At 39.1% G+C, this 24,387-nt stretch overlaps 1 long non-coding RNA gene across 6 annotated transcripts in view; it reads left to right on the forward strand.

Annotated features, from left to right (window-relative positions):
- Positions 1–24,387, forward strand: part of LOC116244643 (uncharacterized) — a 126,607-nt gene that overhangs the window by 31,985 nt on the left and 70,235 nt on the right. For all 6 annotated transcript variants that reach the window (XR_016470333.1, XR_016470336.1, XR_016470335.1 and 3 more), the window contains exon 2: positions 150–257. This is a non-coding gene — a long non-coding RNA (uncharacterized LOC116244643). The remainder of the gene's footprint in view (positions 1–149; positions 258–24,387) is intronic.

The raw sequence follows: 24,387 nt of genomic DNA on the forward strand, positions 1-24,387 counted from the left end.
GTCTTTACTTTTAAAATATGCATTTTCAAGAATTCTCTAACTGAAGTACATCTAAGTCCAAACATGTTTGCTACACACAGATTTCTTCAGCTGTGGCTATTTGGCACATATAAATCTAACCTTGAGCTTTTTTTTTCATGTTGATTCAGGTCACCTGAGCTCATGAAGATGCAAACTCTTCTCAGGACATGTCCTTACACTGTAGCATGGGCTGCTTCTTAGGGAACATAAGAATCTGTGTTGCAGCCCAGTGAGAGGTGAGTGTAAGGCTTTTCCTTCTGTTTTTATGAAGATATACTTACTATTCTGTAATGGCCAGTATATGGTTGTGCTTATTCACGACCTCACTACAGTCAATTCACATAAACCAATAATAACTTTATTAATCTTCTGTAAGCAGTCCAGTGCCTTTCCATGCTAGATGGTAAGTGTTCAAAAATAACATTTAGCTTCATTTATGATGTTTATTAGTTAGGGTTCAGCACTTAAGAATATTTTATTTTATTTTAAGATCAATTTAGAGATTTCCATTAGAAATATATCTGGAAAAAATGTTATTGTAAATCTCATGTTTTGCAGTGATGACTATAACAAAGAAAAGCAGGATATGCTTGTGTGACAGTAATGTGTTCCAGCAGAGAGTGCAGATACTCTTAAGCACATGATTTCTGTTAAAAATAAATGTTGCTGTGAGGTCCCTGAAAGCAGAGATCAATTTTTTTCACCAGTGTAACAGCAGTGGTTGAGCCATTCTCTGTTTTGCTGAGATATTAAATGGGTACTGGGAAGAAGTTCTCATAAGAATCTTAGAAACAGCTATTGAGTTCTCTGGATTCCTGTTAAATCTGTAGAGACTTACAAAAACCATGTGAAGTGGAAATGTTAAGTCAGGGCTTAAAACAGTGAGCACCTAGTGGGAAGGCAGAGCCAACCTGCAATTCAATGCACCTGAGAGACCAGAAGGGGTGGAGCCTGGATCCATCCCTGCCCAGACCTCATTTAAGGGTTGGCAGTGGAGACAAAGGCATCTCTCTGGAGATCCCTGCCTGCCTGGGGCTTCCTAAAGGTAAGTGGATTCTTTACCTCTATGCCTCTTCATGCAAATCACTGAAAAGTTCTCTGTAGAGAGCAAGATAAACGTGCCTTTACTGGCTAGAGAGATCAATTGGGAAAAATAGTAAAAAAGTAGTCATGGCCATCCCTGACTCCTATTTGTAGGATGATGATGACCTTTTGGACACCCATCACGTGCTAAGACCTGGTGTTTATTTATTACTTGTGTATTTATTGCTATTATCTCTGTTTGATGCTTTGCTCAGTCATTAAACATAAAGCTGCCCTATGGTGGTGGGTGATTTCCCAGACAAATACAGCAATTGCTGGTAATGCCAGGCCAAGTAAATTAAATAAATCTGTTATTTTGAGTTAAGGTGAATAATGTATTTTAATATCCAATTTGAATCTTGATTACAGATTAGGTTTTTCTGTACATTTTCAGGCTATTTGTTTTAAATAACCAGACAATCACATTAAGAATTTGCTCTCTGAAATACAGTTTTGTAAGACTAGATGTTATGACGTAACTTTTTCTAGAAACATCTTAATTGAGTCACTTTAGAACACTTTTGAATGCTGTTTTTTTTTTTTTTTTTGGGGGGGGGGGAGGGGACCTTCAAATGCATTGCAATTTTAGTAAAAACATCAGCAACAGGAACAAATAGAACTGACTGCATAGGTGCCAGTGAATTACACTTATTGAATTTGAGGTTTTTTTCTTATCATTCTATACGCTAGCATAGAATATACACTATGGAGTGTAATACAAGGGCTGCTCTGATAGTAATACCTCCCATTTTATTATGTTGGCCTATGAGATCAGATGATCAGATTGGTGATATGGCAGTAGAGGTTGAACCTTCTCACCAATACTCCATTTTGTTGTCAAAATTACATTTGTTGTCATGCGACAGATGACAGCAGAGAGGCGGTCTGACAGAATGCTGTCAGGAAGCAAAGAGGTGTAATTAAATTCCTGTATGTGTAAAAAAAAAAAATGGCACTCATTGGCAGTCATTGACACTTGCTGGATATTTATGGGGACCAGGCAGTGAATGTGAGCACAGTGAGGCAGTGGGTGGACTGTTTCGATGGTGGTGACAGTGATAGTGGGGCACTGCTACTGGTGCTGATTGATATGAGAGTGGCATGCAGGCTCTTATTCATGGCTGATAAAAATGCATAGCTAGTGGTGGTGACTGTGTTTAAAAAGGTGTTTTTAGGTGAGCCTTTGTGTTCTTTGCATTGGTTTCAGTTTCCACGGAAATAAGGGGCATTACTTTTGGAGCAGTCTACATATTTGTGTCATGCATTTTCTCACACCATGGAATTATTCTTTCTAGACTATATGTCCGCAGTAGACCACATTTCCTTTCTGAATAATTATATACTTCTTGTGTAAGCTATGGCCATAATAGTATATTATTATGAATGATGTCTCGTGTCTAAATACCAGCTTTTTCTTGTGACTTGGCTATTTACTGGGAGTTTTCAGCCTTTCTCCTGAGATAGGGAAGGTTCACCAGCATTTGGGAATCTGTCTTGCTGATGCGACACTGAATCCAACTGGTTTGATTGTGGGTGGCCAGAAGCAGGTTTGCTGTAGGGCAAATCACATGTGTGGATCTGCCAGCCCTCCTGTTCCATTTGGAGGAGTGCACAGCCAGAGAGCCCTTATGTTCCTGGGAAGGAAGACAACTTTGAACAGTCCTGTGCTAAATCTGCTTGTCCAGACTTTGTTTCAAATATAGGGTTTCCTGTAAAAGAAAAATGTGCCAATCAAACAAAAAGCCTTAGGAAAGCATTTTGTTTTCCCAGTGTGAAAGAACCTATTTATAGCAGCAGTTCAAAACATCTTGTGTACTTGGCAATTAATAGAACTATGTAGGCATCTTTCAGTTATTTGAGGTAATAGAGATTGAGAATGGGAGAGAAACTGAGTGCAAATTATATGCAAATTAAGCTTGTGAAAATATATTCAGTCAGATTGTTTTTGAAAAGCTTGTAAGGAGTTTTCAGTGGAGGTGTGGGCAGCTTCAAACAAGAGAGAGCAGAGTAGCACTGATGCAGGTGGCTTCCCCAGCGTGCTGAGGAGCACGGAGAGAAGCAGCACAAAGGAAGGGCATGCTTCAGCCACTGCACTAATAATGCTCTGCACAGCTGTGAATGGGCTGCAGTTCCAACTGTAGCTGCAGAAACGCAGTCACCAATTATAACCCTGGCTGAAGCACTAAAGCTGGCATAGAAGACGATTAATGCAAACCAAAAAGTGAATAGTGCTTCCTAATCATAAATCTACTGTAACTACCACAACAGAAGCAAAATCTTTGTTTCAATTGGGTGTCATTATATCTGCTCCACTACTGTTCTGACTACAACGTGTGCCAAAAGCATGCTCCATTTCTAAGTGGATTATAGGACAGGTTACAGTGCTCAGAACTGTGTGCTGATTTTTTTATTTGTTTGTTTGCTTTTGTCACTTAAAATAAACACTTCATATTCCCCATGTCAGTCTTTTGCATGTTCTTTTGGATTCCTCTTGTCAGTCTTTTGCATGTTAGTTACTCCAGCGCTCAAAAAAAGTACATTTAAAGCTCAGCTCACTGAAATACATTGAAAATGTCCAGAGAAGTAACAAAGCCATCTCTTCTCATCATCAGGGGATTTCATGACTGCCAGGAAGACTAAATATGCTGACAGCCACGTTTTGTCTATACTCACAATGTCTCCTCACTGGAATCTGAGTATAATATAAATGAGATGAGACAGTGGCTTCACTTGAAAGAAGTCCAGTTCTGAATGTGCCGTTGAAAGGCTGTGTACATGAACAAGTGACTTACCTGTGCTGGGAATCACTGACATACTGATAATAAGCCCTTTCAGGGAAATCTTTCATCACAACCGGTCTTAGCTGTTTTTAACAGATTTTACTGTCTCTTCCTATTCGACTTTATGTGCTACATCATCTTGAAAATACTCAAATGTAAACATTGTGTGCTTTCTCACTTGGAGAGGTATCTATGGAGTAATTACAGACTGTGCTTCTTCCCTGTGCTACATTTTTCTGCAAAGTCATTCCTTGAGGGGTTCCATATACACAGGTATATACCATTTTCTGAATAAAAGCAAAAGAGAAATAATTACCTCCTGGTGTTCCCACTAAGTCAAAGAGTGTTTTTAATGTACTTAGTTGTCTAAGGAGCTGGGTCTAACCAACGGTGTATTTCCCATCACTGTGTTGTTAACTTAAAACCACGGCAGTGATGTCTCAGTATGTATCAGAATTATTTACTGACTGTCCTACGTTAGATATCTGTGCACCACACCTACCTGCTAGAAAGGTGACTTACAGTTTAGGTCTGGTATTATCATTTCAGTGCTGCACATCTGTCAGTGATGGGGAGAGCACTGTGTATCACTGTAGGCAACAAACAGGTTTTGATGTGCTCATATTTAAGTAATTGAGTAGCCTGGCTGTGCTGTGTATCCAGGCACAGAATACAACTCTGCTCTTAAGAAATCACATAGCAGTAAATAATCTGAACTACTTAAATATAAGTCATTGCAGTAAAAATGACTCTCAGACATTCTGAGCAATGGTAAGTAGGTATTTAGTGGGGAATTAAAATCATTCTTTTGTGGCTGTGTTTCTCTTCCAAACCAGTTTATAGGATGTACTGACTGAAAGAGCAGACCTGTATGTCTACATGGTCTTTTTGTTGTGAATTTTTTGTTTGACTGAAAAATAACTTCTGCCAACTGATAGGCTGGATTCTGACTTCATTGTCACTGATGGAGGTCTGGATATTAATTCAGTTTAGATATCTTTAGGTTTTCTTTAGTGCTTGTCATCTGAATCTGGCAGGAAGGAAGTATTAGAACAGTGATTATGGTATTTCTACCCTGCAAGACTCTGTAGCTATTCATTTTTTATACTTCTTAGATAACAAATGAAGTAGAATAGTAAATGTTCCTGATGAATAGTAATTATTCTTTAATTATTTATTTAATTTTACATTTGTATAATGTTAATTAAAATGCAGTATGCTACAATTAGGTTATATTCAGCTGTTAATATCATCTAATGCATAAAAGAAAATGTAAATTTAAGGCTTAGAATGTATAAAAATGTTATCAAGAGTCCTTGAGGGTGATGTCCTTTGCATCCAGTCATCCTAGATATACTTGGCACTTTGTGTGCTCTCAGTAACTTGTTGGGAAGTTTTCACTCCTGTGTACTAAAATAAATCATACTGGTTGTTTACGTGTCAAGGAGCTTATAGCTCTGATTCGTAAAGGAGATCGATATCAGGCCCGTCATTTGCAGTCAGCAGCATTTTGCCTTCTAACAATGCCTGAGAGACTGCACAAAGGACGTTATTTTAGTAATTTTCAGTTTTTTTAAAGCAATCACTTCTTGTATGGTTCAAACATTTCTATTAAACCTTGTGTGTGTTATTCTGCAACCCTGGATTATGAGCAAGTGGCTAGACAAATAGTTCTGGGGCTTTTCTGGTCAGGAATTCAAGTAAGCCAGGATCTGTTTTACCTTTCTTAAAAGGCAGAAAAGTCATTTTGTGACATGGGTTTGTCATCAGTGCTCTGGTGAGTTTGAGTGGCTTTTTGATGAGCATGTCTACGTCAACAAGCTCAGAGAAGCAGCCATTTTTTCATTTCTTGTGGAAGAAAAAAAAAGTGAAAAGGATTATATAAAGGACTATATTTTCTGAATATAGTATGTGGACCTTCACCTGAGAATCTGTAACTTTTATTCTTGAGAGCACTGTTTCTTTTATTATTCCTCTTCTCAAGGAGACTTTTCTTTTTTGAAAGATCATTCTCATTCAGCACCACTGAATTTAACCTCTCTCTGTTAAGTGTTGTGGTTCATGTGGAGATTTGGTCTGAGCATGAGATCAAGTTCCTTTGCATTACAGTTGCTTGTGTTTATTATGTGGCTGATGGAACACTGATTGTTTCTATAAAAATGTTTCTTTTGTTATCTAGCAGAAAATCAAGGTCATTTGCAATACAACAGGCCTTAGAGGAAGCTTGTACACCTTATTGTGTTATCATGTAGTTTAAAAGGTTAATTACTTCTTGCAGTAGTTGATTTTTAGAACAGGGGTGTGCTGAATTATCTCTTTTTGAGGCCTTCAGGCAATTAAAGTTCACCAGGGCTCTGAATGAAATCGATGGGAACTGGAGATAGCAGGTTGTGGCATGAGCTGGGGGAATTGCATTATAACTATGAAAGTTAACTTTGTTCTGTCATAGAATCAATCATAGAATTGCTCAGGTTGGAAAAGACCTTGAAGATCGTCAAGTCTAACCATGACCTAACCATACTACCCTAATTCTAACAACCCTCTGCTATATCATGTCCCTGAGCACCACATCCAGATGGTTTTTAAACCCAGGGATGGTGACTCAACCACCTCCCTGGGGAGCCTATTCCAGCACTTAACAACACTATCTGTAAAGAAGTTTTTCCTGATATCTAACCTAAGCTTACCCTGGAGCAACTGGAGGCTGCTGTCAATACAATAATAGTGTAACTGGATACCAAGACTCTGCTTGTATACACACTCATTGCATGTAAGGCGTTAATTGATTATTTAGGGGATGCAGGATCTCCTTGGTCAGTGCCTTCATAGAGGAGCTGAGGAGTAGCTTGCATCTGGGTGACTGACAGAACTGCCAGCCACCTTTGCAGTGAAATATTTCATAGCTGCAGGACCTTCCAGGTGGAAAATATGTGGCAAATTCAGGTGGGAATTTTGAACAGATTTTGAGATTTAAAACCATGACACCCTGGAGCTCCTGCTCCGTCTAATCCAACCTCTATGCTTAAACTAATGCCCTTGATGGCATGTCCCAGGGATTTCCATAGCTCTTGCTGCAGAAGTAGTCAAACTGAGTATTGGTAAGACACTTGGAAACAGTCTGTTTAAAGTGTTTCTGCAGAAGCATAAATTGTTCTGTGAGGGCAGTCTTTTGTAGAGTATAGCAATGTTAATGTTTTGTATATATAGTTATGGTTACAGCAGTGGATGTTGCATGAGCTGGAATGGCCGTGTGTTATGATGGGCCAGCTGGACTGAAACACTGGAGCAGAACAGAGGTTTGTGTGGCCTCCTGCAATCCAGGTGAAGCTGCCACAGAAAGGGCCCTGGAAGTGGAAGCTCCTGTTGCTTTCCAGACAAATTGGCCATCCTGCTGTGGGGTGCGATTCCTCATATGTGCACTGCCTGATATCTAGATTCCAATAAATTTAAGCTTTTGTTTTTAATGAACATTCTACTCATGAGTATCTGCAACAATAAGCACTGCTGAAAAGTGGTATCTGTTTTTGTCTTGTTTAAATAAAACTTTAAGAATGTCCTATTTTCTCTGCTCCACTTCATTCACAACTTGTTCATCAATCCTCTCCTGACTGCAGTGCCGGTCACCACTGCTGTCTCTCCCAGATACTTGCTGCCCATCAGATCTGTCACTGCCTCTGTGTGAGGGTCTGACCTGTTTTGATTTAAAAAAAAAAAAAAAAAATCAACAACTACACAAAAAGATCAAAAAACATCAGCTTTTTAACAGTAGGGATAAATTACTGTTTGCTGGATTAATAATTATTGTGGCCATACTCTGACTAATATGCTTTTTTTTTTTTTTTTTTGCCAATCCTTTTATGGTAGTAATTGCAGGAGATCCCAGTAAACAAACAAGACTTTTCATTTGCCAGTCTGGCTTTGCTAGTGTCTGCAGCTTCATTTGAGACTGTTCATTCAAAAAAAGATATAGCTGGAAATAGCTACTGACAGAGCTTGAAAAAAATATTTAAGCTTCCTTTCATTTACAGCTTTTGTGACACAGTCATAATAAATATCTCATTGTTTTCTGCGACAGTAAACGAGGCTTTGAAAGATGATGATGGAATCATCATCACTTCTGCAGTGAAAGGTTTCTTCTGCTTTTGGCTATGTAGTCACCAATTTAATACTTAAATAGTAGTAATTCAAGCATTAAAAAGTAGGCATCTCCTGTGATAACTTAAAGTGTTTTTCTGCTGTGCAGCACCGTCGATTTGTAATGGATAATGATAATTAAGTTACATAAACATACGTAGTCATTGGCTGAAATGGAATGTGTGTTGCAGGTATGTAATTTACTATTACACATCCAGAGTAGCAACAGAGATGAGGAATAAATTCTGGTGACTGGGAGCTTTTTATAGCAAATATCTATTGGGTATTTGGAAGTCTGTTTTATTCAGTGAAACTCCCTTGAAAAGTGTATGATGCCAGAAGAAAACATGGAGGTGAATCATGTAGGGTGAAGGGAATTTTTTCTAGAACTTTTCTCCTTGGAGATTCAACCAATGACTGACCTTGCAGACAGGTTGAGCTGCAGTAGCACAGGGTTGGAGTGACCAGCCATCTGCATTTCATCAGGGTGAGCCTGGAGTGAGAGCCACTGTTTTATCCCAGGCTGTACTTACGATGTGGCCATTTCATGGCTTTTCCCTTTTTGAAATCTTAATTTGGCATGGCCGCACTTTCCAAGGGAGGAACCCTGGTTGTCTCTGGGATCTTTGTGTGCTCTATGACCCTGAGTTCCCTGATGGATGAAGATCCTGTGGCCTAGTTACTGTGGTCTGCTGATGTTAAGGCAATTGATGCTAGAAATCTTTTTTCTGTAAATTCCACACTGATTGGATAATTTTAAACCACAGTGGAGTTTCTGCGACTGAGCTAATAGAGCGGAATGTAGCTGTGCCATCTGCAGCGTGGTTTCTAGACAGAAGTGTTTTGCAAACACAAGTAGGTGGAGATGCAGATCTTGTCATATGCTCCAGCAGCAATAGGAGTATTTTGCAGCCCTTCAGTGTGGTGTCACTGTCACCCTTGCCTCTGTAATAGCCACCCAGAACAAGGCCCCATTGCCTGCATTTCTTCCTAGGCTGTGTAGGCTTGAATTAAGTTTCTTTCTGAACTAAGTGACCTGACCCTGTGGCAGGGGGGCTACTACTTGTTGATCCTCGGGGTCCCTTCCAACCCAAGCCATTCTGTGATTTGGAGATCTCCATAATAACTCCGGTTTCTGCATCCTCTAAATACTGTAGTGGCCACTTGACATTTTATCAGTTACAGAATTCCACTCTATGAAGTAGTACTCTTTTTTTTAATTATTTTATTGATATATAAGCCGTTCTGAGCTGATGACCTCAGCAACAGACATGGATGCTCTCAAGATGATGGTAGTGGCTGTGATGACAGTAGGATCATATAGATGAAGCCAGTAGTGATCTGGATTTGTTCACTATGCTACGTACTTCATTCTTGAAGTTTATACTATTCTGTCCTATGAAAGTGCAGCATACATTTTCTGGTGCTTTCAGTTATGTATTCCTTATCAGTTTTTTAAGCTTAGTATGGCAAGTAGGAGGCCAACCCTACATACAGGAAGAATGCCAAAGAGTTGGAGTTCTTGAAGGAAACTGAAAATATAGTGAATCTGGATTGCAATACTGACTTGCTCACTGTGATAAGGTCATTTTTTCTTTTTGTGGCACGACACTTTTCACTGTCTCTTTTGGCTTTCACAGTAATTTAACACTACTCTTGCTGTCTGTCTCATCAGTCTTATCATACTGGCATGAGCTGCCGCTGTTTTCTACCTTCATCACTGGCTTCTGAATAGCCTTCAGTTTTATTTTTCCCTATGTCCGCTTGCTGCCAAGTTATTCTGTGAGTACTTGTCTCTTAACTGCGTCTTTCTAGCCAAAAAGAACAAAAAACCCTTGCCTTTTCCCACTCTTTCAAAGACAGATGTTAACAATATTCATTAAGGCTAGCTTCATCTTTATAAATGCTGGCAAAAGAGAGCGATTGCCTGCCTTGCTTCTCACTCTGTAGTTGTAATGTCTGGTAGCATGCATCTTGAGTATGGAAAAATTTGTAGGTTGGCTGCCTTTTAATCATGTTTTGATGATATGATGCAATTCCCCCAAAGATAACTATAGTCATGAGATGACAAGGTATGAGAACACTTTGGATATGTTCCTCCATACTTGATTTCCTCCATGGAGATCAGAAGCCACCTGGGCACAGCTCAGGGCATTCTGCTCTGGGTGGCTCAGCTTGAGCAGGAGTGGGACTGAGGGCTGCAGTGCTGCCTTCCAGCCTCAACCATTTCTGCTTCTTTGATGGGAGTATGAACACATTTAATGTTTGCATAGTGTTACCATCCTATAGTTCTGGAAACTTCATTGCTATTTATAGTTTCATTATTCAGTCTTTCTATGCAGGCAAGTTTAAAAAGAAGTTGCAATATTCTGGAAGGCCTGTGGCCACAAGTCAGAGAAATAATGGGATTCTCTTGTGCTTAATATGTGATTAATTTCCTCTTGAACTTTAGTACTTGCTGGGCCTCTTCCATTTGATTGTTTGGTTTTTAAAGCAACAAATCAATTTGGAACTTAAGTGTACTGTTTTATTTTTCCTATATTCAATTTTTAGAGATCCTTTTACTTCATCTATTGATTAGTGTAATGAAAAACATATTTTGCAGTAGCCTGCAGCCTGCCCAAGTTGGTTTATTCTGTGCAGAGAAGCCTTTGTACTGATGCTGTCTGCTTAGTCTCAGTGAGAATTATGTAAGATTCAAGTACTTTCACAAGAGGTCTGAACTGTAAGCCAGGTCTGGCTTTTTTAAAGCAATATTAAAGGAAAAAAATATAACTTAGTATTTTGTAGAGAGAATTGAGTCCAAGTGAAGACTTAAATCTTTTTGCTTTTTAACTGCCTTATAGCATGAAGGCCTGTTAGACCTATTTAAATTTGTATGCTTATGCATAACATTTTGATTTACACATTTTAATTTCTATAACTATTTAATAAGTTTTTTTATATATTCATATTTTATAAATATACACACCTTCACACATCTATCCACAAAACAAGCATGTTAAAACATCCAGTTTTATGATTTATGGAAAAGTCTGTGGCTTCACTGTTGCAAGCTTTTCAATAAATGAGTAAATTGCTTATAATTGATGCTATTTTGTCCCGTAAAGCGTACAAAGATAGGCATTATCTTACAGCAACTGAGTTAGTTTCTGAGCTAAGAATGCAACTAGGATCTCAGGAATTGTGTACATGAATAGAATCCTGCTGCAAGCACTGTGGGAAGTTTTTAGCCTTGTTTTAAGATTAAATGTGGCTGCATTAAGGTGTTGGGTGGTTGTTGTGTTTTTTTTCTTTTTTTTTCTGGGGGGAGGGGGTTGGTGTTTTATTTTCAGAATACTGCTGAGAAGCATGCCAGATGCCATTGGGTGTAGGCATATTTTGTTTTTATTAATTAGAATTCATAGCTGCCTAATAGGCTCAGGAATCAGCTGACAGGAAGACACTGAAAGTCAGTAAGGACAAATTCCAAGTCCTTAGGACTTCTCAACTAGGAAAATCTCTTTCCCCTTGAGCATAGTTGGGAGAGCAGCCATGGGAACAGAGAGGCTGAATAATCACCTTCCTTAGAAGTTTTCAACATCAGGATGGATAAGGCCAGGGCAGCTTGGACTTCATTTGGCCCAGCTTGCACCTGGAGATTGAATGACAGTCCTCCAGAAATCTCTTCCAGCCTCAACTACCCTACAATCCCATGAAGAAACCTAATTGACTACAGTTGTACCAACAGAAGCTTACTTCTCAACAAAGAGAGGAATCTGAAAGTTCCTTACAATAAAGTCTTCTGTGACTTCTACAAGTGCCACACCTCCATTGTACCCTTCCATCCAGCTTGCCCTTTATGCTGGCTATTAATTAATCATAAAAGTAGAGGCTCTTCTGTGGTGAAACCGTAAAGACAGAAAATGAAGGAAAATGTCATTTCTGATTAAGGCTTATGATAAGAATTCTTACGATAAGAATTTAGGTAGACAGAATGTAATTACACAGATTGGGATTTGTCCAGCGCCCCAGGTCTAACAGCTTTATAATGAAATAAAAATCTTCTGTTTGCAAATATTGTATTATTGTGAGAGCGTCCTGTACTCAATTCTAATCAATTGTAGGGGATTCTTCTCTTGATTTGGAGTTTTTACCTCCTGAACCATGAGATCTAATTTGTCAGATTTCATTTTTTCTGTTTTTTTCCTGTTGTTTTTCTATGGTCATCTCTACAGTAGGTGAAATCTTACTCTGCTGATTGAAAACAGTTTGTTCATTGCAAGGCAGACAGGTCTGATTTATTGGCTGTTTTTTTTATTCTCATAATGTTTTATATTGTTTGTTGAGAGCTGTTTGTTATCTCGCTTCATCTGCCATCTGTCTGTGTGAGCAAGGTAAGAGGGTTGCAAAGAGATGGGATTGCAATACTTTTCTATCTGTAGGAAATAACCTCAGTGACTGCACTATTAAACATTGTTCTTGTTATTCTGTTCTTATTTACACTGTGTTGACATAACATAAAATAATTTGACAAAAATGAGAAGCTAAGCAGATGGTGTGTTTTGGAGCCATGCTGAAGTCAGCTCATGTAAAGTGCCAGCAATGGGTGACTGGGGACTGTGGTCACCTCCACAGACCCACAGGACTTTATTGCTCTCTGTAGTATTTGCAGGGGTATTAGACGTCTCAAAATTAGCTCAAAACCTGTGGGGAGTTTTCTGTTTTGATTTGCTACAGGCATGGAGTTAGCAACAGTGTGTCTGTTTTAGAACTGTTTTTTGTAATGGAGGTGATAAAGGTGTAAGTACTGTGCTATGAAATAATTCTGAGCAGGCTGGGTTTGTGTCCTGGTTTAAAGCTGAGCTGTCCTTTCCTCACGGCAGTACTACAGTGGAATGAAAGAAGTTGTAACACACTGTCTCACAGTCACTGGCTGTTTGTCACAACAACAGATGAGTTCTGCCGTCTGGAAATAAATCTGTAATAAAGTCTGTTCTGTGGTAGACAGGAAATCAAGTATGGGGAGTGAAACCCCTGTGGTAAATTTTTTGCTTTCACTAGTCATCAATCCTAAAGCAAAGAGAGAATGGATAGCTTTCCTTTTATTCAAATAGCTTGCCAGTATATTATGTAAACAACCTACATAGCTATCTTTCACCCATTTTGAGACAAAAAAAATCCCATTTGTTAATGTATTGTAAGAAATGAAAAGAAAGGAGTGCTTCTTGGTATCCTTTTCACAGTGCTTTGATGTTAGAAGGGAGGTGGTAGGTAGGTGAGTAGATTCTGTTTCTTAGAAGAAAACACAATACCACCTGCTTAAGCCCACTGGACAATTAATTAGAAAAGCTGTTTTTCTAAAGTGTGAGGTATTTGTCTATGCAAAATGTTTGGTGAGTGTTGTGCAGCCATTCTGTGAGCAAGAATCCATTTTCAACAAGTTGTTCATCTGTTCTTGGGTCAAAAAATCACGCATTGTGTGTCACTGTTAGTTTTACAGATGGTCTCAAGAACTACTCTTGATAAGGAACTAAAAACCCTCAGCTTGATGTTTATAATACTAGTAAATATTTTACTGTGTCTTAATATTACCTAGTACCTTCTCAATGCAACAGGAATGTTTAAAGATTGTCAGTAAGACATGTATGGGATCTGTTTTCTAGCTAATGCATGTGACTATTTCCTATGGAAGTTCTAAGTTTACTACACGAAGAATGATGTCGTCTTTGTTAGCATGATGTCTTTCTAATTATCCCTGCTTTTGCTTTGTTGTTTCAGACGAAGGGATTTTGTAATTTAAAATTATTTTTAGTATTTTTGACTGCATTTAGTATAAATGTACTTAATCATGATTATCTCTACTATGCTCTGTGTTTGGAATCCAGGAAGGTAAGTTTTTCATTTGTGTGCAGCTCAGCTCTTCAAAGCTGCTAGCATTGCTGGAATTGGAAGGAGAGAACAAACGTGACCTGGTAGCGCATATGGTGATACCAGCTTTCCAGTGGCAACTGCTGGCTGGTTTCCCATGCTCCATTTCTATGTGCAGATTAGCAAGCCAGTAAATACAGCAATAGGAGGGCAGCAGGCAAAGGTAGGCTTCCTGTCCATTTTTGCCCGAGGACATATTTTCATTTGATGCCATATGAGAAAAAGAGAAAAGGTCCCATAAGTGGGATAAACCTGCATATGGCTCTCCTGTAAATAATTGATCTACACAAGCTTCCTACAGTCATGGGATAACTATCAATGGAAGGCAGTGTTACATTGTAATTAACTTATATGTCTCATGAAAATCCATATCTGCAGATGTTTAGTTGATCACATCTACTTACTGTTGTTTGGTTTACGTTGAGATTAGCACGTGATCATATTGTTTAGTACTATAACTCAGTGCGTGTGAAGAGACACAGGAAGCTAATATGGACAGTCTTGTAATTGTTCTTAAGTGTCTTCTCATAGGACCTCTTAGTTTAATTTTTATTACAGTAGTCCTGTCAGACATTGCTGTTCTCATACTCCTTACTTTTCAAACTTCAAAAGGCTTTCTGTCCCAGAAAATGTGGATTTTTCTTGTTTGCCACCATCTTAATGTTGGATGTTTCGTTCTAATGAGATCTAATTTAGGAGAGGATCAACTGCTTATGTAGCTGCAACTGAACTGCTACGAATTTATATCTGGGAGTATTAACCAGAAATGAATGTTGGCACTAATTAGGCTGTTGCATGGTTGTAAAACCTGCAGATGAGTTAGGGGAAAACTTTAAGATGCCTGAAGTCAGAGAAGCAGAATACTTCTACGAAGGAGAAAGAAATGTTTTCTATCATGTAATCAGTTTGAAGATTTGATATAAGAGTAATTACATTTTACATTCAATTTACATTTGAATACAGCTGAGACATAAATTTGATTTTACATTTTAAATAGAAAAAATACTCTAGAAGTGAATCAGGTAGCATATCTGCAAGTTATCTTGCTGCTGTTTTCTCGTTTTCCCTGTCAAGGATGCCTTTGTGCTAACTTGGCCTGAACAGGAAAGAAATCTCAAACCTTTCTTTATAAACATGTTTATTCTTTCAGTCTTCCAGTCTTTCTCTTTATTCGCTTTTATTTATAATCATAAATGCCTGAAACAGAAGTGACCGTGCTTCTGCACTGGGCATTGCTGCTTTCCCACTTTATGGGGGCAATCAGTTCCTTTGCGAGAAAATTTTAGGGTGGCTTGGGAATCATTTTAGGCGTTCTTCTGAGGAAGGTATCAAAATCAGTTACATCTCATCTGTCATGATAACAAAGGGTATGATACTATCTCAGTTGGAGGGAAGGAAAAAAATGTTGAGAAATTGCAATGCTGTACTATGCTTATAAGCAAGGGCTGGCAGGAAAATATTATGATTTCTGTAACCAAACAGCATCATGCTTGGCATTTGCAAAGAGTTGGATTAGGCATTGTGCAACCCATTCCTTTTATTTCAATCCTGTTTTCTTCTCTCTTTAAATATATACATTCAGAGATCATTTTTCATGTAGGCGTGATAGATACACGTGTCCCAGGGAAGTTCATATATGCATCCTCTCTTTTTTTGTATGTATTCAGCTTGATCTAGATCTCTGTAGGTCTACAGAATTCCAGTCCCAAGGTTTCTATAGGATTTCCATCCCTCATGTCTTTCCCACTCCCTCCTTTGTTCATTTCTTCCTTCCAGTCCCATAATGTAGAAATCAAGTCTAAATTTGTTACTCTTTGATGTGTCATCATAGGAATGTTACCAGTATCATCAGCCCCACTCAGAAATCTGACTAAAAGAGAAATAACACGGAAAGGAAAATCAGTACCTGACTCGTGCAGTATTCAGATGACAAATGAAAGCATGCAACCCCTAAGACTATGCTTAGTCACTTGTAGGACTTACACCACAGATATGCAATTGAATTTTTTTTCCTGCCTACCATACACAAATTTTGATCAAACTGCACACTTTCTTTGTCAGGTTTGCTGTTGCTGCAGGAACAAGCGTATTAAGAGTCAGCTTCTGCCTTCTTGCAAATGATTCCCAGTGGTTTGTTCCCCTACACAGTGTAAATTGTATCTACTCAGAATGAAGTCAGAGTAAGAAGCTGTCCTTTTTTATATGGAGATGAATCTGAACTGCATTATGCTTAGTGGAAATCTTGAGCATTAATGGCTTTAGCAAATTTCATTATAACCCCATAGTGAATTTTATCAACTCTACTGCAGTTTAAGTTCTGTCTCATGCCTGCTAATCCTTTTATCAGTCTTATTCCCCATCTTTGAACACAATTTCTTCTTCAGAGTGGGTCTGTCTGTTGAGAGTCACTATACGTTTTTCTTAAGCCGCTTGGAAAATTTTTAATTAGAATAATATTAGAACTGAATCCCTCCAAAGATTTTTACACAGCTTGCTATTTTCATCTGTTTTTTAAGATGATACAAATTTCCAGGGAAATACTCTTTTGGAAGACAGAATGAGGTTAGCAGTATAAGCTTCAGAAATAGTGATTTTAGGCAACACTTGCTTAAAAATAAACCACGTAGTGGTTTGTGAGGAGATCTTAAGATAGTGCTGTTAGATTCCTTGCAGTACCCACCATAAGCTTGTAAGACGATAGTTATTTTGTATAGAAAGTTGTTGTGATGATGCTGTAACACTGAGAATATGATAAAACGTTGAAAACATTGCCTTTTAATGTAAAAATGCACATGTATGTGTAGTAGATATGCAAGCTATCAAGTGAAATGAATCTCTTTTCAGAGCTATATATTTACAGAGTGGTATTCTTCAAAGAAGTGAGCTTGTTACTGAAAAGCCTCTTTCTGATATGTTTCCCAGGAATGTGGGAGTTTGTCTTACAGTAGGGATATAGATGTTCATGGTAGCTGTTTATTGTACTTCTCCACTTAACATTAGCATCAGGAAGCCAGTCAGTAATCAGTCTCTGCTAAAAACATTATACTCTACCTTTTCTGTAAAAGCAGGAGTACTCCCACTCACTCATGTTGGGAAGGCTTCTTGTGCAGTGTGCAGCCAGTTACAAGAGCTGTACATGAAGTCAAACTCCCTTGATTTCGTGTAATGGCAGGCATACTCTGCCATTTTATTTATAAGTGCATGTAGTATATTTCACTAGGATACTCTCATCAGTGATTCAGAGTGTTTTTGTAGATAGGAAGTAGAAGGTTTGATAGCCTAGCAGCTGCCCTTTTAAATCTTAATGCCAGGAACTCTCACAGGAAATACAAGCTAATAAAGACTATCAGGAACGATCTGTGGGTTTCTTACAGTCTGTGTGCAAATACCAGTCGTGTTAGCCTGTATGCTGCTGTCCATTGCTGTGAAGCCACGGAAAGAGGAGGAGGAAGAAGAGAGATTATACTCCAGGTCAGATGACGAAACACTGTCATCCATGAAGAGCTTATCTGTGCCCACTGCAAGAGGACTGTAAGGCAGACGGGTCGTATTTCCTGCCCAGGGCTCACAACTCAATAGGCAATAATTCTTACAAGCTGATTAGCTTGTGTTGTTCACAGTTGCAGTGCTTTTGTTCCACAAATGTATCCTCAAGGAGGACTTGTCTCCTTATACCAATTTGTTGCCTCTGCAGAATCAGAGGTCAGTTTACCTTCTACATTAGACAAGCCATTTAGAGAGAAAAATAAAAATTAATGATTTCTGGGCACAGTGATATGGGCAATAATCAAACCAAATGTTGAAAATAACCCCCCCCAAAATGTTTTCTAATAGTTTCAAGGAATCTGTGAATAGCATTTAGTCTTGCTTTGTTTAAACTCGTGTTTAAAATCAATATTGTGCTTTGTGGATGGATCTTGATTCAGTCCTGTGACATCATGTGATAGTATCAAGCAAGATAGAAGTGAGCCCCATCCCTGGAGGTGTTCAAGGCCAGATTGGATGGGGCCCTGGACAGCCTGGTCTAATATTAAATATGGAGGTTGGTGACCCTGCATGTGGCAGGGGGGTTGGAGATTCATGATCCTTGAGGTCCCTTCCAACCCTGGCCATTCTGTGATTCTGTGAGCAGAATAAAGCTAAGAAAGTAAGCTGTATGTTTCAAATAGATGCTGAATGCCACTGGCATGTATTGTGAAAGCTGCAAATGTGCTTCTGAATGCATATTGCTTGGCATTCACGTGTTCTTCTGCAACTAAAAAGGTGCATTGCATTAGTGCTGACTGAGAGGACTTTTGGGAGAGTTCACTTTTGGGTTTTTGTTGCTTGGTTTGGTGTTCTGGTGTAAGCAGGAGGAAATGGCTGCAGTCATTTTGCAGGTTTCAGTATTACCCGTCCATCGTGGTGGCTGCAGATCTGGTATGTTACCTCAAATAATCATGACTTTTTCTATCTATTTTATTCTTTGATCTTTTCAAAATAACTTCCTTATAATTGATTAAAAAATGCTTTTAAAGGGAAAACAACGAAACCATCGCTTTATCCACAATCATAATAAATGCAGTTCATCGCTTCAGGGGCTCGGGTCACTCAAATTGAGGTTGTTGAGCTATTCTGGGAAGATGAGCTTCAGGTACAAGGAAAATGCTTACCATGCATCTGGTATAACTGCCAGCATTTTGGAGTGGGGGATCATCAGTACCACTCTGCCTAGCTCTGTGCAACGTGGGGCACTCATGTTTGCACAAATACTACCAGCAACACGCATCATCTTTCCACTTCAATTCTTTTGTATGCTTCAGATGCTTAGTGGAAATGAATATTCAACAGGCATGCTTTCAAAAAAGTTTTCAACCCTAATTTGTAGAAGCCTTTGGCCTCTTCTGAGCATGTGAGCCCTTCAGCTCTGCTTGTGCAAATCTGTTCTGAAATAGGGCTGAGGTTCTAAGAGCACTTAGACTGCTTTGTAAGCATTACTAAAGCTCAGTTGTTTGAAGACTTGAAGCTTTTCACACTGCAAACAAAAAACTGACCACAAAAAGATTTTGTTCAGGTAGTATATAATAACATACATTAAATGGTTAAATGTGCCTCAGCTCACCTTGAGCTCTGTAGCCAGTGAATTAGAGGTAAATATGCTCTCAGCCTAACTAGAAAAATCATTTTTCTGACATGGATGTATGTGCACATTTCCCTTCACTTGAAAAGGAAATAAATTATGTACATAAAACTTTTGAAATACACTATGATTGAGTATTTTTGTGTTGACTTTCTTGTTAGCTAGGGAAGCAAAGAGGAACTCTTGGCGAAAAGGCTGAGTTTTCCTTCAGAAGTCTGCCCTCACTGAAGTGCCACCTGCCAGGAGCTGCTGAAGTTCCTCTTTGCAGATCCTTGGCTGGTAGGGAATGGCAGTGTGACTCAGGGCCTGCCTGCAGGCGGGCATTTCCATGCGCACATCTTCAGCAGCTTTCTGACTCAGCAAGAGCTGATGCTCTGCTGCGTTACGAAATAGCAGACTGACTCCTCTGCAGTGCGGGAAGTGAAAATTGACTGCCTTATCCCTTCCTTTGAAATACTCTTGCAAAGAAAACATATCTTTGCGAGCTTCCTTAAGTTCTAGCTTTGGTCTGCTGGTTCTAGTCTTAAAGTATTCTGTGGAGTGCCAGATGCTTATTTTTGCCAACTGAATGGAAAATCAGTGCTGCTACTGTCTGAAGAAAAGTATTATGGAGTACTCATGGTGCTCTGTAACGCAGATCATTTTTCCAAATCACTTATGCGGTTTGTGGCCTAATAGAAAGACAGCTAAGTTTTCCATTATGACTCTGCTAAAGACATTCCCCACCTGTTCTGGAGGTGAGATCTCTTAATGAAAATTGTCAGTATTGAATGCTCTTTGGCCAAATACTGCATACAAATGAGAAAAATGAGACATGAAAAGTGCAAGCACGGATATCTCAAAGAACTGGAGAATAAGAAGATTTTAGACTCAGTAGTCTAAACCAGGTTTCTATAACAAAGGTAACAAAAACTATAATTCAAAAAAACTTATGTGAAAACTCTGATGTTATTTAGCTCTGATTAAAAAACATCTTTCAGTTGTTTTTACTCTTGCATTCCATGCAAATGATATGATACAGCTATTCTTGGGGATTTTGTAGGATGGAACAGTTTGCAGAAGCTGTAGCTGTGTTTTGTATATAATATTGCTCTAAGGCTCCTGTCAGTTACACAGACATAGAGTTACTGTTAAAATGTGGTAAAGCCAGTGCCTGGAGGTGCAGGTCTCTGAATTTGTACAATGCAGGTTTTATATTGCTTTATGTAGATATGACATTTTCTAGTGTATTAGGAAAAGTGCATGAGAAAATGAAAGGGCTTTTATTGCTATAGTTAGTGGGCAAAAATCCACTCTTTCAGAATTGAGGTTGGATGCTTTAGATCTCTGCAGTGCAATTCATTATGAGCTGGATTCTACCAAGCTCACAGAACAATCCATTAAATGATTGAAAATGAACAGCGAGCTTTCCTAGAAGACAGGAGATAGTGTGCTAGGGCTAAAAGCTGTGCTGCCCTTCAGAGTTTTCATTTGCACACCATTCAATCCACAGATCACTACAAAATTTCAGCAAGAAGGTCATTTTTTCCTATACTGTTTATCAGCTGTCATGTTACTAACTCAAAGCCCTGGCATATTACAGCAACTGGAAAACTATGGGAGAGCTATGAATGCTAAGATATTTCTAGCAATAAAAACCATACTAATTTTAAGCTGATAGATACCATATTTTAGCTTATCCATGTACAGATTTCAGAATATTACATAAACATTTATGTTTTTGTTTTTTGTTTTAACTTGGTCTTCCTCAAGAGACAGATTTTATGTGTAAACATAGAAACAGAGAGAGGCCAGTGGAGATGTACTCTGAATTAGATAAAAGGGACAAGAGTACTTCAGGCTGAGACCAGAACTGGACATATGTGCATCACTGAATTAAGTGCTGTTCAGGTAAATTGGCACAAATGGGGCTTTGTATGTGTATGCTGAGGGCCCAGAGCAACGTGTGGCCAATCGTGTCTGATGTGTCCCCTGTCAGCCAGGCCCTGTACTCCTTCAGCCCCACCAGGCCTGAGTAACACGTTGGTGCTCAGAGACCCTGCCCTACAGGCTGTGAGACCTATGTGCTCTGGTACTGGCGATGTGTGCTACGCCTCTCATCAAATGCATCTTCCCCCTTTCTTTGTCAGTCCTTCAAATCCTCATTTTACCTTTAAGAGCTTATTTTAAGAGATGACATTTTGACAGCTTGTCCTCTAGCAGTTTCTAGTCTCTTAACTGGAAGATACTTTCAATTATAAACAACGCGTACAGCATGTAAAGTTATTCAATGTTACAGCAGCTCTTTGCTAATTTCATATAGGGTAATAAATATTAACCTGGACTGCAGAGAAAAGATGCAGCTTTTTAAATTCAATAGATTACAGCATTGATTTGGTGAGGAAAGAGCTATGAATGCTTGACATATTGTTAAGTTAGTCTCAGCTTAGTACGGAGTAAGGCCATTTCTGATAGTAAAGAAAAACAAAGATGTTCATACTGTCATTTGTAGAAGCTGACTGAACTCTAGTGTGAACTACAGCTCTTCAGCACTGCAACTTAATGAAACCGTATCTAATGGACTACTAGTGAACAGGCAGGAGAACATTACTTTTAAAAGTTATGAAGGATTCCTCAATTTATGTCAAAGACTTGCTTAAGGGAAGAAAAATAAAAAGAGAGGTGAAGGAAAATCTGTTACTGAGAAGTCAAATTGTAAATGACAGCTGGATAGGTTAAAAATTAAAAAAAAAACAAAAAACAAAAAACAAACAAAAAAAACCTGCTCATTTAGTTATTGACTCAGATGGTCATATTCTACTTAAACTCCAAAAATAATTAGATAACGGCAGGGCATCTATCCTGCTCCTGTTTGATGTCTTTATCAGTCATCTAGAAGGAGGTGGTGGAAGGCTCCCAGCTGGGGACATCACCAATAGTGGGGCTGCAGTAGGACAGGTTGGGGCTGAGAGATAGCTCTGTGAAAAAGGCCACAAGATCCTCAGAAGCCAGCAGGCTGCATGAGCCAGCCCAGTGCCCTGGCTGCAGAGCCATTTGACAGTATGTGAGGTTGTATCATGTGGCCCCAAGACTGAGGGAAGTGCTCTCAAGTCAGCTCTCCTTAGACAGTATCTGGAATACTGCGCCTAGTTTTGGGCTTCTCCAGAATAAGAGAGACGTTGATAACCTAAAGTGAGTTGAACAGAGATGGTTCAGGGCTGGAGGCCAGGCCCTGTAAGGAGACTGGAGGACCGGGCCTTGCTCAGCCTGTGTGAGAAGTCTTTGGAGGGACCTGACGGGATGCTTGTGTCACGTGCTTCTGCGAAGAGCCTGCTTTTCTCAACAGGGCCAGCAGCAAAAGCTTTTCCTGTCCTTTTAGAAAATAGTTCATGTGGGCGATGTATGTTGTATTATTATCACCTGCTCTGTATGGATTTGCTTCTAATGCAAAAGAATTATTGCTGTATTATGAGAGCAGTCTTACTGATCTGATTGAAAAGGATGATATTTACAAGGACATTTGTGAGTGCTTTCAGAATAAAATTATTTAAAGCTTCAGGCCTTTTTAAAACAAATTAAAACAGTGAACCAGAGTGTAGCATCCTAATATATCTGTGGGAACAATAGGATGGTCTACAACAGCAGAATTAGGTTGAGTGAGCCCAGAAAGAAGCAGGAACACCTAAAATGCTCTTTAGTCTCCCTTCCCTTATTTCTTTAATTGCTGAGAGAATTTACCCTTTCCCTCAGCAGAGAAGGCAAGATGAAAAAACAAACCCTCAGTTGTCTTAGTCAAATTGTCATTGTGCTGGGCTATGGGCTGTAGCCCACCACTTTCAAATATATTGTTACCTAGCTTAGAGAAAAAATATCTTTCAAGCTGAGTTAAGCACTAACTAGTGCTTAAAATAGTATCTTCTCATTATACCTCTACTAGCATAGCCAGGAGAACCAGGAAAACACTTGTTTTCTTAAGTTCTCCACAACTGACCTGGCTAACAGGCTTAACCCTGTAAGAATGTTGCTGTTGTCTTTGCAGGCCCTCTCTGCTACCATAAGTATATGTGCACTGCGGTGTTGGCATAAATATTTGGTAGGAGCACATTCCCTCCGTTGCCCAGGCTGGCATAACAACATCAAATTTTGTGTCTAAAACCTCTCTTCGGTCGAAGGGTTCAACTTGTGTTTTCACAGAAGCACAGAATGGCCAGGGTTGGAAGGGACCTCAAGGATCATCAATCTCCAACCTCCCTGCCACATGCAGGGCCACCAACCTTCCCATTTAATACCAGACCAGGCTGCCCAGGGCCCCATCCAACCTGGCCTTGAACACCTCCAGGAATGGGGAATCCGCAGCCTCTCTGGGCAGCTGTTCCAGCACCTCACCGCTCTCCTAGTAAAGAACTTCCCTGACATCCAACCTAAATCTCCCCTCCCTCAACTCAAAACCATTTCCCCTGTTTTCTTTCGGAACAGTGGTCCTGTACTGTTTTTTTTCTGATCAGAATAGCATGCTAACTAGATTTCTTTTTGTCAGAAATTGGAGATAAGAAAGATGGAGCAACAAAGGTGTCACACCAACAAAAGCAGTCCTAGACTGGTATTCCTCTATGGTAGCAAATTTGTGGAGATGCTTCACAGCTGTATGTAAACCACATGTACAGTGAAGTAAGATAATACTGTTCAAGAAATGTTGTGGATACACCTTGTGCTAGGATCAGATCCTAAATTTTTGGTTTCTAAGCTTAAAGCTAATCTAATATAAATATTTAATAGGTACCTCATTCTTAATTCATTTGCATGCTTGCCCTGAACCAGAGTGATACATAAATGATAACTGAGATTCATTGGACTGTTTGTGGTCCTGGTCTCAGACTGCTGGGCCTTTTTTCTGCCTTTGACTGGTATTGGATTATATCCTGAATAGTGTTAGGTAGAATGAAGACATCTGTGGATCTTATTCTCATATATACCCATCCCACAGTAGCAACAGATCATGTCATTATTCCAATTTTTTTTTTTTTTTTTTTAAGGTAAAAATACTCAGATATTTTAAACTACTTTGTATCTTGAAATGCTATTGCTTTGTGGTACAATTACAGCTCTGAGTGACTGCAGCTCTGAAAACTCAGTGATGTCTTCACAGCAAGGATGCAGATAAAGTACTATGTTTTGGCCTTGAATACTCCCATGTTCTGTTATCAGCTGCAATTCTGAATTGGGAGTGAATGGGAAGGAAAGGGAATGGAAGGACTTTACTGGGTCAGAAGAGAATGAGATCATCTGAGAAGCTGACTTATCTTGTCTGTGTCATTATCTGCATAATCTTTTCCTGTAAGCAGCAAATACAACGTAAGAAAC

This window comes from Phasianus colchicus, chromosome 12 (assembly GCF_987193195.1).
Source record: "Phasianus colchicus chromosome 12, bPhaCol1.hap1.1, whole genome shotgun sequence".
Classification (NCBI taxonomy): domain Eukaryota; kingdom Metazoa; phylum Chordata; class Aves; order Galliformes; family Phasianidae; genus Phasianus; species Phasianus colchicus.